The sequence below is a fragment of the Peromyscus maniculatus genome, chromosome 12 (genome assembly GCF_049852395.1).
Source record: "Peromyscus maniculatus bairdii isolate BWxNUB_F1_BW_parent chromosome 12, HU_Pman_BW_mat_3.1, whole genome shotgun sequence".
Taxonomy (NCBI): domain Eukaryota; kingdom Metazoa; phylum Chordata; class Mammalia; order Rodentia; family Cricetidae; genus Peromyscus; species Peromyscus maniculatus.
In genome coordinates, this window is record NC_134863.1 from 32,007,824 (window position 1) to 32,021,196 (window position 13,373).

Sequence of the window (13,373 nt, forward strand, 5' to 3'; positions counted from 1 at the left end):
CAAGTGTAGTGCATATTCTTCTAACAACACAGGGCCCTTGCTCTGTTCTGCAGTAGTTTTGGAGTTGCCAGCGGAGGGATAAACAGCCATCAAGCAAAAACAGCAGCAGGAAAGTAGAGATTTTGTTTCAAATATCAATATTGTGGCTCTATTTACCTCCTTGACATGATAATTTAGAACTAGCAACAGCTCCTTTAAAATTCACCTTCAACTTTTTCTACAGTAAAAAGTTTATGTGGTTACTCAAATAGACTGAATATGAATTCAATTATTCATGGGCATAATTCAATGATTTTTTTAAAATTTTGCTTCTTTATTCAGTTTTTTTAAAGTTCCCCAAAATAATATTATTTTTATACTGTTAGTATTTCCTAATTATTTTACTATAGCTCTCCCAGCACAGATGATGTATCTCCTGGTCTTATGTTTACCAAGCTTGAGCAAGCAAGCAGCTTTTCCCCTGCAGATTGCCTCCATTTGTACAGCAGGCCAAACACAGAAATGGGAATTATGTCATGTAGTCATAAAATGTCTCTCCAAAAGGTATGGTCAAACACATAAGAAGAAGGTGGATTCTGAAATCGACCCACAGAAACTGTTGCCATAAGTTCTTATCAGCCTCTTAGTTTCGTCCCTGGATGGTTGGTTAACTACTTATTCAGTTGTAGGAAACTGGTTATAAATACTGTGTCCTGCAAGTTCTGCATCTCTCCACCTGTCAGAAAGCTGTGGAAACAGCATTTACTGGGCACTTAGTATGTGTATTTACACTGGACAGCTGTGAAAGCGATGTGGTCAGTGTGCAGAATGAGAGCTGGGTAGTTGCCAAACACATCAAGGGGACAGAGTCAAGATCACACCAATAGGCATATTTATAGTTAATTTATCCAAGTGTTAGGTATCTAAATAAAAGACTCGAGCATACATGGCATTAAATGACAACATTTCAATAGATGATTGTGAAGGCAGAATACAGGAACTTTCTAAATGCTCACCATGAAGCAAACATCATGTTATACTCTTTCCATTCCTCACACTATTTCATTTTTCTTGATAACCCTGAGATATAGGCTTTGCAGTTCAATTTATATGGAGGATAATGATCCATAGCATAGTCAGAAGCAAGTATTAAGGTCCCCCCACATTTTTTAAAATATTCCTTTCTATTCACTGAGTTATAACTTAATCAATTTCTTTTTACAGATTTAATTATTTGTGGAGTTTCTTTGGGGAATATAGAATTTGTTGTAATATATATTCAACATATAGTATATATATAAAGAGAGAATATAATATATATTCAAATGTAGTATATTTTACTCTTACTTTAAGCACAGATTTTTATAAAGGGGTAGATATAACTATAGAACACAATTTTAGAAGAATTATTAAGTTAAAGGATACATATATCTTACACTTTTATAGATATTGCCAAAGACTTCACACAAAAATCATCTACTTAAACTTCTAGCAAGACTATATTTGTTTAACTGTATTTTATTCAATATTAGATAATATCAGCATTTTAGATTTCCATAATTCTGATGGGAAAAACATCAATTTAGGTTAAATTTCTTTAGTTATGTGTGAGATTGAACAATTGTCTTACTGTAATTGAGAATTGTGTGTTTTGCTGTTCTTTAAAGTGTTCAAGTTTTCTCATTTCCCTATTGAATGGTTTTAAAATTGTATCCATAAAATTATTTTGCTACTAATTTAATACTCATTAGACTGTCACAGTCTAGAATTAGTACTCCTGGGGATCATCTATCTGTCAGTTTCCTTTATGGTAATCTGAGATGTCTGAGCACGTTATACTTTTGTATAATTTTATTAAATCTCCTTGTTTTGAATTTTCCACTCCAGACATTTAAGAAAAATAACACATATATTCCCCTTTGATCCTTATGTTCACAAAAGTTTTCACAGTTAGTAATTATTATTTCTACTTGAACCTTGTGATTTTAGATATAAAAATGTATCAATATTTTGGGCTTTATCTTTTTAAAAATTAACATATGTCCCAACAATACATTTTCATCAATCTCTCCCTTTTATCATATGCTAAATACCCTCAGGTATTTACATCTTCATAAGATTTTCACTGTTGTCCCAGTGATCTGCTATAACAGAAACCATTTTAAAAATATTGGTGAGACAGACAGTGGTGATGCATGCCTTTAATCCTAACACTTGGGAGGCAGAGGCAGGTGGATCTTTGTGAGTATGAGACAAGCCTGGTCTACAGAGTGAGTTCCAGGACAGCCAAGGCTACACAGAGAAGCCCTGTCTTAAAAACCTAAAAAAATGCTGAGCATGTTTTCATATTTACTAATTCATACTTTTATTAGTAATTTCCCCAAATTATCCTGACTTTCCTATATGTTTTTTATTCCATATTAAACCTAGGATTACTTTGAAACTTGAATTTGTAAGATTGCTAATTTAATAGATAAACATTGTGATATCAATATTCAATCTTTTCTCTCAAATGTGATATTTATTCCCATGTATTTACCTTTAACTTGTGGGGTAAATCAAAGGGCATCTTTTAAATAATGTGTATATGGCTTAGCTCTCTTACTAACCTGAGAGAAAGCAATGATGCTTATTTAACATGTTCCCTTCTCACTGCTTGTTCAATTGCCTGATCCCATTGCTGCATATTCTCAGTTAGCTTTGGAAATTTAGAAATCCACAGTGGTCCTTCCTGCTCCTAAGAACAGCCTTTTGCTGCAGAAGGTTAGCACGTATTTGAATAATGCCCAGTATTATAAACACCCCTGAGCAGCTGCCTCTCAGCTCTTTACTGGGTTTACAGTCATTACTAGCACAGGATGGAGTGATTTGGATGAAGTTTGCTTAAGGATGACTGTCATTATGTATTTATGAATAACAGCAAACACTATTTAGGATAAGCCATTCCCTGAGAATTGACATGCCACATCAGAGCCTGCATGACAGAATTCATAGGTCTATGTTTATGGCACCAGCAATCTGTTTCTTAAGCCAGCCCCTGAAAACTAATGAACACAGTAGCTAACCGTTTATTCTCATTTTAATAAAACTTCAGAAAGGAGGAAAATAATAGGAAAAATAGGTGATGGATGTAATATTTAGGCTACCTGTCATCAACACAATCCATTTAACCTTATTTGGAGAAATAACTGAAATAAAGGTGCCAACCTCCCACAGCCTTAGCATAATATTGCTATTTGTCCTCATATGCTCATTTGTGTTCTATTTTTCCAAAAGAGAAAGGAAATGTGTCTTTGCACTGAGCAATCAATTCTTTATGTGCTCTCTCTATTTTGTTGTTGTTGATGGTAGTAATATGTTTTGATGGAAATTACAATCACTGGAGCCTCCTAAGTTTATTCTAATTCACACTTATCTTTCTCATTATCATATAGTTTATTTTAGTTCATCTCAGATGGGAGCTATCTGTTCTCAAGGAGGCACATGAAAGATTAAACTCTTATTATTGGCCAAAGTGGATAGTTACATAGATATCAGGAGTCAACAATGTACTACCCTTTTCTGCCTCATCTTTTCCTCCCTCACTGTTATTTTTTGTCCACACACCAGTTTCCTCAACCTACCATGGCCAACCTTGACAAGTCAACACATGAGCTTAGTTATAGAGAAAAGAACTAGACTTCTTGGATATTTACTAGGTATCTGAGTTTTCTTTTATGCAGGGAACTGAATTGTAGTCTCACTGTGTGTATTTCCTAGGGTGAGATGAAACTCTGTCCATAGGATTATGCTACCATGCTTCAGTCTTGATAAGTAAACCTATATTTTGTCTAGTCCCTGGTGTAGGACTATATAGTTCACTAACTGTAGCTGAAAGTTTTTCTGTGTACCGCCCAGTCTGCAGTTGCTCACACCCAAGTAAACACACAGAGGCTTATATTAATTAAAACTGCTTGGCCATTAGCTCAGGAGAGATAGGGGAGAAGAAAAGAGAGCAGAGGAAATGCTGCCCAGCTACAGCATGACAAGCAAGATGTAAAGTACAAGTAAGCCACCAGCCATGTGGCAAAGTATAGATTTATAGAAATGGATTCATTTAAGATAGAAAAAGTAGATAATAAGAAGTCTGCCATAGCCATAGTTTAAAAATAGTATTAGACTGTGTGTGTTTATTTGGGTCTGAGTTGCTGTGGGACTGCCTGGTGAAAGAGATTTGTCCTGACCATGTTGTGGACCAGGTGGAACACAGAAAAACTTTCAGCTACAACTGACTTAGTATCCGAATTCTAGCAGTGCGTAATAATACCCATTTAATGCTTCTGTTGGTGTTAGGATGAATAAGCAGGTCCTGAGGAGACAAAAGAGATAAATACCCAGCTAATTCCTGGCCAGTGTGGCTTTCACTGAACTGCACTCAACACAGTGGCAGGAAAAGAGGAAGGCAAGAATCAGAGATAATCTGTAAATTTTCCTATACTGTACAAGAACAATGGGATTGTGAGGCACTTTACAATGGACAGCATTGATGCTTTCTGATGCTCAAGATGCTGAGGATTTAGTTTTTTAATCATTATGTGTGTGGCTTTTTGCAGGAATAGTAATTTCTCATGAAAAGTATGTCATTTTCCAGGAATAAAGGTGTGTGCCTTTAATTGAAAAAAAATGTGAGAAAATATGGAACCATTACAAGAACCCATGAAGAATTACCATAATAATTTACAAGTTTTCCATCCATTATGCTGGACATAGTGGCAAGTCCCTGGCAGCCTTATCCATGAATTGTTCCCAGGAAACACACAGTTGTGCTGAGCATCATCTCCAGGTCTGTGCTCAGTGAGTCCTGAGGGACCTGAGACTATCTCTCACATATCTAAATCCATTTTAATAACATAAATAATTCAGAAGTAAACAACAGGACAAGAGCTCTCTATTGTCCCCTAGGTAACATTCCCCTTGTCCCATGATAGGAGCTACAGAAATGAGTCACTCAAGGAAAGTTAGGTTATCAGTTCCAAACAGAATCAGGAATAACAATAAAGCCATTATGCTGCTACTTAATTCTCCAGTCTTGCTGTAGACAAATTTACCTTATCTCTTTTCCTTCTCAACTGAAAAGTGATTGATAAGTAAATCAAATCATGCTAATGTGATTCTATCCATAATTTTCCTTTGCTTCCAGAATACAGATGTTGCTTCTTCTTAAGTGGGAAAAGGACCTTGCACAGCCACCCACTATCAGAATATCCAAACTCCTCCATTTCAAGATTCCCTATACCTTCACTCTTTTTAGTTCAATGTCCTTGATTTCACTGATGCTGTTGCAGGACATTTGCCTATTATGTGTCTTCTACCTAGATTCTGGAACATTTCTTTTTTGTTCTTTACTCTAAGACACCATGTAATCTTGGGTTTAGCATTAATTTCGGGGAGAGGCATTTTTGACTTGTCTGAACAGGTTGAATGAACAATATTTGTAGATTTTCACAGCAAGTTATACTTGCCTTTGCTGTCACCTGGCTGTATTTTTTCATGCTCCCCATGTGACTTGAGTGATATATGCTCTCTCAGATTCTGAATGACATAGAAGGGAAATCTTGTTTATATTATAGCCATTGGATTCCTAGTGCCTTCAGAAAGTCTTGGCTTATGATAAGTGCCAGAAAAATGTACTGAATGAATGAATGTTGATTATAACTCATGTTTACATTGCTATTTTAAAATGCCCATGGTTTGAGAAAGGCAGGGGTAAAATACCACTTACAGTTATGCTTCACCAGCTTGGCTGCAAGTGAACATGGATATGGCTGTTTTCAGCTACCCTTAAAATATAGCAACCTGGAGGTCAACAAGAGAGCCTGAGTTCAGATGTGATGATTCCAGATAAAGAAAAGCAATGTAATCTAATGATTGCCAAAAACCATGCTTTAAACAATCCAGAGGAAGATAAAATCAAGCTGTCAGGAAAGCAAAGAAAGTTAAGCCAAGAAGGAATCCTCCACATTATGCAAGAATAGTCTTCCTTTCCCAAACAAACAAACAACATCAACAACAACAACAAAATAACAGCAAGCGGTGGAAAATCAGGACAAGGTTCCTCACATATAAAGCATTTTCTTTTTGCTGAACTCACTGCTGATAAAAAACAGTAGTCCAGAGATGTTTTAATTTTCAAAATTATTTAAAAATAGTTAGAATTTATATATTGTACAAATATAAACTTATTTTTCTTGTCATAAAAATACAAAGATGTACCCACACATGTGCGCATGCACACACACACACATACACACATGCACACACAAACACACACACATACACATCTGACTATTATCTATGAAACATTTTGTGTGCAGAATAGTATATGGCAACCACCCAAAAAAGCTTTTATTCTTTCTGATGTATCATTTGGCTACAGTAAAACTAGTTTTTAATGTAAAAGGCATTGCTTCTCTTAGCATCCTCTAAATGAGAGATGATAAATGACAGGGGTGTGAATTATAGATCAGGATCCATTCTAGAATTTGGTCAGTAATCTAATCAGGAAGCTCCTGGGCCCCAAGGAAAGTTGGGCTTTTATAACAATCTAGTTTCAGCGAGTTCATGTCAAGATTTTCAGCATGTACATATAAATACACTTCTTATATCTATAGCTATTTGATATCTACCCATCTACAAGTTTCTGTAATGAATCTAAGAAGCTTAACATTGATCCAGACCACCAAAAATAAGCACACATATATACAACTGATAAATAGATAAAAGGAAGAAAAATCAATAACTTGCTTTTAAAAATAAAATATCATCTTGTAAATGCCTGTGTTTTGAGTATAATTTGTATAATTCTTTTTAAACATACAATCACACATGCACATCCAGTTCTGAAAAAAAGATTAGAATGAAATGAGATAGTATGATTCTGGTAGAAGTTTGTTGTATCTCTTTGTTCTTCAAAATTTAATTAGTATTATTCTATTTTTATAATCCAAAAATTGTCGTTTTCAAAATGTCATTCCAATGACAAAAACATTGAAAAAAATTAAAATTTTCTTCCCATCTCCAGCTTGCCATTACAAATCTACTAATTCAGGCTTGTCAATCTTCTCTTGCCAGTGGGTACCTCTGCCAAGGTAGCTATAGAAAGGTTTAATGAGGTCTATGTCCAAAGAAAGGATTCAAACAGCCAAGTGTGATTGTCATCAATAACTCAACCAGGGATGGCCTTATTGTCAAGATAGTAAAGCAGAAGCCTTTTATTTCCATGAGTCTGTGCCTATTAATAGGAAAGGAGAGTACCAGAGTTATATTCCTAATATTGAAATTATTTTCTTAGAGGATGCTCCCTCCCAAGATATGAGTATAGTTATACCAAAATTCTCTTCTGTTGGTGCTTTAAATCAACAAGAAGAAAATGCCACAGTCTTATGTTATGTTGGCCATTAACATAGTGCTAGTACAGTATGTTAATGTATGACACTTTAGAGCTTAAATATCTTAAACAAATCCATGTCTGAGTTCTCCTGTGCTAAACTGTTAGTAACTGCTGGCTGGTGGACTGCCTAGTAAGACATGAATAGTTCCAAAATTACCTGATTTATTCATAGAAATACTTGTTTTGTGGACACCTTTCATTTTCCCCCAAATTTCTTTGATGATCTTCCATGCAGGTTATGAAACCTTGCATGTATTTACCCATATCAGTGTGTCCCACTTATAGATCTAGAAGTACTTGTGTGATGGAGCAACCTATTGAAATTCTTAATTCTGCCGTAAATGATATAGTCCTAATGATGATACCTCAGCTTTGAAGTTGGTCAGTAATCCCTTGTCCTCACGCTTCACAGTGGCTTTACAACATACAGGTTTTTTTTTCTTCCTGACTCCTTAATGGTCCTCCTTCATCTCTGTCATATTCTCATCCTCTTTGTTAACAATCAAGGAGCCAGAAGGGTAGCAGTGGATAAAGAGAAGTTTTATGTAACTTTGAATTTCGGCCTCTGTCTTGGGTCAACTTCAAAGGTGTCATATCTCTAGGGAAGCACGAAGAAGATCACTTGGTTGAAAAAAAGAAGCACAACATTTTTCAAAGGCAGTGCCTAGTGGAGGGGACAAGTGTCCCTTGGAAGAGTCTTGAAAGGTTGACTCATAAAATGAACTTGACATTGAAGGATGAAAATGGAGCGAGTGAGACAGTTTCTGCCAGGGAGATGCCAGTGGCTTGGCACAGCTTCTGATGAGAGGTCATATTCAAAAGGGAAACTTCTGTATGTTACTGGGCACATACAATGGCTCATGGCAACTTGGTTAGTGAGAGCTCTTTTCCCTGGAGACTCAGACATTTCTGTCCGGGGAGGAAAGGAGAAAGAGGGCAAGCCTTTTGAATATGTCCTTTTGTTTTTATTATTCTTCCCTGGGCTTAGGGAAAAAAATGGCTTGAAATTGTAATTATTTTGATATTTCCCATACCTTACTTCAAGATACAGTAAGTATGCAATGACTGCTCAACCTAAAGGGATCTATCAGCAAGACAATTATCAAAATGCATGTAACTCATATTTGTCTGTATGTCCGTCTGTCTGTCTGTCTGTCTGCTGCCCCCCCCCCCCGTGTGCATGTGTGCGTGTGCATGTGTGTGCGTGTGTATTTATATGGCTGGACTAATATTTTGGTGTTTTTTTAATTAAAAAATGCACTAATATTTTATTGTTGAGAATTTCATATATGGATATGGTTTCAAATGATCCTATCTACTCCCCACTCCCCCCTCTAACTCCTTCCAATTTTTCCCAAACAATGGCACATCAATAACCTATGTCTCCATTTTTAAAAAAACACTATGCAATAAATGCTGTGTCACACACACACACAGAGACAGACAGACAGACAGACAGACAGACAGACACACACACACACACACACACACACACACACACACACACACACACATGAATGTGTGTATGGAGTGAATCTACTAGCATAGGAAATCTACCAGTGACCACACATTCTAAAAGAAATTCTTCTTCCTCCTCAGCAACTTTCAGCTGCCAGTAGTTCATCAGTAAGGGATAGGGCCTACATTGCCTATCTATGCTGAAGCTTTGGCTGGATTGATTTTGTGCAGGTCTTGAGCAGGCAAATACTGCTGCTGTAAGTTGATGAGTGCAATCACCATGGGCACAGAAGACTGTATTCCACAGCATGTCTCCTTATCCTCCAGTTCTTACATTCACCCTGCCTTCTCTTCCATGATGCTCCTTGAGATTTGGTACTGATGGCAGGACTGATAAAGATATTCTATTTAGGACTGAAATGCCCATCTTTATCATCTCATCTCAGAGAACTAATCCATCCACTCCATTTACTAGTTGAAGAAACTGAGCCTTGGGAAAATTATTCCACTTGTTTATCTCATATTTACTAAGTAGACCTATTATCCACATGTACCTGCAGCTAGCACATGTGTCCATCTTTGACATCCTAAAAAGGTCACAGGTTCGCATCCAATTTGTTCTCTTTTCTAGGAGGTACCACTTGGGGCAATAGATTATGATTGTGATAGAGAAAATTGTTCATATATTGTACTTTCCTGGAAACGGTCAGTATAAGCAGGAATAATAACTCTGCACGGCTCAAAACAGTGTCACCTTGTGGTAATGGACACTCTGAGTAATACTGACAAACACTGAAATTGGGATCTGTAATTAGAGACCTCATATACGAAGAATAAATCTGCTTCTCATTGCAATCACAATATACCTTTACTATAGGGAATTTCTGTTTTCTGTCACTACTAATGCTGATAATGAATACTGTTTCTGAAAGAATGGGAGCAGGGAGCAGAGAATGGATGTTCTATCTAGATTCCAAATCAGATTGGACTGTCATAGATATTGATGTGAAGGTATTGTACCAGCTAGTAACAATAAACAAGAGTGTCTGGGGACAAAGTTACTGACCATTATGTTACATTGTACATGCAGTGGAAATTTTGGGAAAGACAGGTGTGAGCGAATAATGGCTAGCATAATACACTTCCAGAAAATGCTATCCTAAGAAAACTTTCTGGTTTTCAGTGGAATTCAGAGAAGCATCTGATGAACACTATGAACACTGCCTCTGAAATCTTCAGGCTGAGCAGGCAGAAAGCTGTGGGTACTGAAAGTAGGTTCAGTAACTTTTTAATGCCTCACTGCACAGCTCTTTATCTTTTGCAGATTGTGTTTGTAGATGGACAATGGTTCACCACTAGCTTCCTAACATATGGGAATATTTGTATTTGTATGCATTCCCCCTCCTTCTTCATTTCTGAGACAAATTCACTCAAATGAAGTAAATAATTTACAGTGTTAGTATCACAGCAACAGCAGGTCTGCGTGGGTTGGTTGTCGATTTGTATCTGAAATGAATGGCGTCTTTCAGAATGAAGGCTGAGCATAGCAGGATACATGGCAACATGTGCTTGCTTTTGGCAGGCTATGCCTTTATGCCAACATGTCTATCCTTGGGTATTTGAGCACATCCACAGTTATCACAATGTACGTCCATGCTTAATATCCTCATGAGGTCACTTAAAGCACACACACACATACACACACACACACACAAACACACACACACACACACACACACACACACACACACACACACACACGTCCTGAAGTATGCATGCACATCTCACAGAAGGAAGAACTTGTACCTACTGATCATTTTCTTAATATATGTGGGTTTTATCATTCCCAGAGAATAAGTCACCCATTGATTGGGGAAAAGATAAAGAAGAGTGTGTTACAAAACATAATCAGGAAAGGAACTGAAACCTTGAAGTAGAGAGCTATTCCTCCTAGGCAAATACGGCATCTCTTAGCTTGTCACTGAGTTTAGAATTCAGAGTTCACAATTCTATTTATATCATGCCTTTCCATTTCTTCTTCCTTAGGTCATTTTATTCTTCTCATTTGGTCTCATTTTCTTCTTCATTCTTTATATTTTAAATTGTCTCTTCTTTACCTCTCATATACTGATGTTTCAGAATAAAGCAGAAGTGGGCCTGTACTCAATTTGCTGTCTTTGTGTATGAGTGTGTTGTGTTCCTTAGTTTTCTAAGTCTCAAACTTCCATTGTTGACCCTGGTATTTTATCATAATATGACTTTCCCTGAGTTTGATTATACTGGGGGAGAGATAGCGTAGATGATTTTTTTAGAATGTATACCAGTTTTAACTGGCCAGATCTCAGAAGTCTCTGAGAAAGCTACAGGTGATTTAGAAATCACAGAATAACTTCTCTCCAATAAAACCAACTTTCAGAAGCTAGGAAATAAAAAAAAAAGAAAGAATTGTCTTGATTCCCAGATACTTCTCAACCCACCGTTATTAGACTACAGATTAATAAACACCTGCACAATTATTACCCTCAACTAATCCACTTCATGTATTCATGGCTGGAAAGAAAACATGTTGCCCTATTGCTTTGACCCTGAGTGTGTTTGACTCCATATTCTACCTCAATCTTTACATGCTACACCATAAACACAGGTTGGTGTACTTAAGAAATGCAAGAACTTACTCAGAAAAAGAAACATAGAAATAATCTTAAATGGAATTAAACATAGTAAAGTTTGTTATAGTAGAAAACTAACTCAAGAATAGTACCTCATAAGAGCAATATGAACTGCAGAAATTGACTCAAGGAAAATTAAGCATAGAGAAACCCCTGGAACAAATATAACAGAGAAGCTGAAACCACACAATAGCATTTGGTATTGACTAGAAAATCAATGGAAAAATAAAATACACTTGACAAAATCTCTATCTGTAAAAATGACCCACAAAATTGGATTTGGTAGAAATAATGAATTCATACACAAACATAAAATCTACATGTGTAGAATTCAGACACTATAGCTGATGGAATGAGTACAAACAAAATCCTTATCTCTCAATTATTTACTGTGTAATTTGTATAGAATGACGCTGATCACAATGAAGACACAATGAAGACAAGTTTATCAAAGTGAAAATGTAAATTTAAAACTATACATAGTTCAAAGGATAGTATAGAGTATTGCCTGAAGAGTCAAACTATTTTTTCTCAATAAATTTATTGTTTAAAACTAAAACTAAAACTAAAACAATCACATCATTTCTACCTTCCCCTTTTCCTCCAAAGTCCTCCAAAGTGTTTTTTCTCTCAAGTTCCTGATCTCTTCCTATTTAATTGTGTGTGTGTATGTGTGTGTGTGTATGTCACAGATATACCTTTCTAAATATATAAATACAGCCTTCTCAGTCCACATAATGTTAAGTGTATGTATATGATTTCAAACCTGACCACATAAAACTGGTAATAGTACAAGGTTCTGAAAATACTAACTCCAAGAAAGTCAACAATGTTGATATAACCTACATTAAATTATTTGTATGTACAACAAAGACAACATTTTTTGTTGTCAAAAGCTCCCTTATACTTACTATATCTCCAAACTAGTATCTATGGTGAAGATACTTTCCTATAAACCCTGATATATGAATGTCCAGGCACATGTAGAAATATGTTTATTAATTTAATGCACAACACAGTTAGGCAAAAGCTAAGTCAAATCTAGCTGAGACCCTGGGATACTCAACTGTCTGATACTGGGTTTGAGACTGACATAATTGGGATAGAATTTTGCATATAACAGGAGCTCAATACGTCCTTGCTTAACATATACTCACCTGTGGAGCACATTTTTTTATGGTCTAGATAACTATTCTATATCTTGACATTTTTTGTATCACTGATTCTCATTTTATCTACCATGAACATGTGCTGTAATATGTGCCCCAGAGTCTGACCCATATAATTTCCCTTGTTCCTTGGACATCAGAAGTCAGGAGAAGTGCACTCTCTCTTACTGCCAACTTAACCCTGTGCCATCCTTTTCAACCAATCTGCCTCAAGGCTTGTTTTATTTTTTATCTTCTTTCTGTGGACTGGCCATTATGTGGAGTCTAAATGGGCATTAGACACAAGCCAATTATTCCAAGCAAATTTAATTTTGGGGAGTAGATAATTCTTAAATCTGTATATAAAATAATTCTGTGATCCTAAGCAGAAATTGGAAATTAGAGGATGTCTGAGCAAATCACACTGTATCTTATATAGTGCCCTAAAAATGCCCAGCAAGAAGTGTACACAAATGTACAGCCATCTGGTTTCTTGGGGTGATTTTTCTGTAGCTTCACTTTTTGTTTGAAATGCACAATGAGCACATAAAAGGCACCTGTATGTAAACTAAGACCCTTGTCTTACTTAGGGTTTACCATTGCTGGGTTGGAACACTGTGACCAAAAGCAAGTTTGAGAAGAAAGGTTTTATTTGGCTTACACTTTCACACCATAGTCCATAACCAAAGA

The 13,373-nt window shown here is 36.2% G+C and overlaps 1 protein-coding gene across 2 annotated transcripts in view; it reads left to right on the plus strand.

The window, feature by feature from the left end:
• The window catches only part of Lsamp (limbic system associated membrane protein), a 2,127,334-nt gene that overhangs the window by 1,078,267 nt on the left and 1,035,694 nt on the right, over positions 1-13,373 (plus strand). The window lies entirely within an intron of this gene.